This window comes from Hordeum vulgare, chromosome 2H (genome assembly GCF_904849725.1).
Source record: "Hordeum vulgare subsp. vulgare chromosome 2H, MorexV3_pseudomolecules_assembly, whole genome shotgun sequence".
NCBI classification, from domain to species: Eukaryota; Viridiplantae; Streptophyta; class Magnoliopsida; order Poales; family Poaceae; genus Hordeum; species Hordeum vulgare.
The window spans coordinates 236,162,152-236,165,383 of record NC_058519.1 but is presented as its reverse complement, the minus strand read 5'-3'; positions in this window follow the sequence as shown (position 1 = coordinate 236,165,383).

Below are 3,232 nucleotides of genomic sequence, written 5' to 3'. Positions count from 1 at the left end.
TAAAGAGTATCTTAGTGAAGGGCTTTGTTTTGTGCCGTGATCAAAAGTATGAAAAGAACGATAGCATGAAAGATCATGAGATGATCTTATGGGAAGTGATAGCTTCACATATAACAAGTATGATGATTGAAACTTGTTGAGAATAGACCATCATAGACCCCAAGCATTGTTGCAATTAATAAGAAGTAATAAGGAAAGAGAGGTTCACATATAAATATATCATCTTAGACACCTTCTATAATTGTGAGCACCTACCAAACTATTACATGCTTAGAAGTAGATGTTGGACAAGGAAGACAACATAATGAATTGTGTTTGCTTGGTTCCAAACAATGTTATATGATTAGAGATCCCTTAGCATGTGACGATTGCTTCCACCTCTTATTAGCCAAAACTCCCGCACCAAGTAGAGATACTACTCGTGCATCCATAAACCTCCAACCCAGTTTTTCCATGAGAGTCCACCATACCTACCTATGGATTGAATAAGATCCCTCAAGTAAGTTGTCATCGGTGCAAGCAATAAAAATTGCTATCTAATATGTATGATCTATTAGTGTGTGGAAAATAAGCTTTATACGAACCTGTGATGAGGATGACATAAAAGCGACAGACTGCATAATAAAGTTCTTTATCACAGGAGGCAATATAAAGTGACGTTCCTCCGCACTAAGAGGACACGCATCCAAACCTCAAAAGTGCATGACAACCTCTGCTTCCCTCTACGAAGGGCCTATCTTGTACCTTTAATTTTTGCCCTTGTAAGAGTCATGGTGATCTTCACCAATTCCCTATTTTGCCTTTGTCTTGGCTACCGTCACATGCTTGGGAAAGATCTATATTCATATATCAACTTGGGGATGAGTACTTATGCTTTATTATTGTTAACTTTACCCTTGAGGTAAATGGTTGGGAGGCAAAACTATAAGCCCCTATCTTCCTCTGTGTCCAGCAGGATCATCCTGCTAGTAGTGTTGATTACTCTTTGTAGTTGATGCTAGTTGGATTACTTGGTGGAAGAGTTTATGTTCAGATCCTTGATGCTATTCATTACACCTCTGATCATAATTATGATTATGCTTTGTGAGTAGTTACTTTTGTTCCTGAGGACATGGGATAAGTCATGCTGATAATAGTCATGTGAATTTGGTATTCGTTCGGTATTTTGATATGATGTATGTTGTCTTTACCTCTAGTGGTGTTATGTGAACATTGACTACATAACACTTCACCATGTTTGGGCCTAGAGGAAGGCATTGGGGAGTAGTAAGTAGATGATGGGTTGCTAGAGTGAGAGAAGCTTAAACCCCAGTCTATGCGTTGCTTCGTAAGGGGCTGATTTGGATCCACTAGTTTAATGCTATGGTTAGACGTTGTCTTAATACTTCTTTCGTAGTTGCGGATGCTTGCGAGAGGGGTTAATCATAAGTGGGATGCTTGTCCAAGTAAGGGCAGTACCCAAGCGCCAGTCCACCCACATATCAAACTATCAAAGTAACGAACGTGAATCACATGAACATGATGAAACTAGCATGACAGAAATTCCTATGTGTCCTCGGGAGCGTTTTTCCTCCTATAAGACTTTGTTCAGGCTTGTCCCTTGCTACAAAAGGGATTGGGCCACTTGCTGCACCGTTGCTACTACTTGTTACTTGTTACTTTTCGCTTGCTACGTTTCACCTTGCTACACCATCACTTGTTACCACTACTTTCAGTGCTTGAAGTTATTACCTTGCTGAAAACTATTTATCAGAGCCTTCTGCTCCTCGTTGAGTTCGACACTCTTACTTATCGAAAGGACTATGATTGATCCCCTATACTTGTGGGTCATCAGGAGGCACTCCCTGATCGAGTGCTCAATGTCCAGGTGCGATTGGGCCCTTGATCAAGGTGAGCTGGTGGAACGAATTATAGCAAATACAGAGCCAAACCCAAATCAATGGATTTTCACAATGATGGACTCGTTATCACATGTCGACTTCATCCGTTTGGCAGTGACATTATGGGCCGTGTGGTAAGTTGTGTACTCATGTACAGATGTGAGAGGAGGAAGACAAGCACTTCACTCGTGGGCTGCTCGTTAGTTGGGCCATCATGTAGGTTTAGTTTTTTTAATACTTATGTTGCTTAGAAAACCTTAAAACAAAACAAAATAAAAATGTTCATACACACATAATTATAATTTGGTGCCTACGTAATATAGCTTCAGATTTTAACAAAATTACTTGTGTGCACAAACTACAATTCATTCTTTATCGACTTCATTAAATTACCCAAAACTTAAATTTAGAGTTTTGCAAATCCGGAAATGATAATTATGCAGTATTAAATATTTCCAAATGTATTTTTGGAGAAGTCACATTATCTCCTCTCATTAAATTTATTTGAATAATTTGGAAATATTTAAATGGCATTGAAACTCCAAATAAGACCCAATTTAAAATGAAACTCCAAATTTCAAATAACTTCAAATGAAATTTTCATCCACCAAAATTGAGAAAGTCATTTTATTCTCACTCCAAAATATTGAATATGGTTTCACAATAATTCATAGAAGTCCAAAAAGAAGAAATCCAAACTCATCATTTCTTTAACAAGAATTAAAAACGTTTTAATTCCCGTGAAAATTGAAGCAATCACACAATATTACTTATTTATTAACATTCCAAAATTTAGAAAATTTTGGGATGTTACAAAACCGCTTCTTCAAGACTCCCAATGTCCGTTCGATTTAATTTTGTAACACGGCATGCCAATGATTAAAGAGCTCCCTATGATTTTGGGATCGACAGCGACCGCGTGCAAACTCCTTTAGATGATACCAAACACCATGGTATGGTGCCAGAAAGTAAGGAGTGTTGGCATAACCGCCATCAACCAGATAAAACTTGCCCGAAGGTATTTGAAACTCGTTGTTAAGTGTTGTACGAAGAACTTTAGAATTAGCCGGGGATCCCTCCCAACCACAAGAAATGTGTTGGGGAACGTCACATGGGAAACAAAAAATTCCTACGCGCACGAAGACCTATCATGGTGATGTCCATCTACGAGAGGGGATTTGGATCTACATACCCTTGTAGATCGCACAGCAGGAAGTGTTAAGAAACGCGGTTGATGTAGTGGAACGTCCTCACGTCCCTCGATCCGCCCCGCGATCCCTCCCACGATTCGCTCCGATCTAGTGCCGAACGGACGGCACTTCCGCGTTCAGCACACGTACAGCTCGACGATG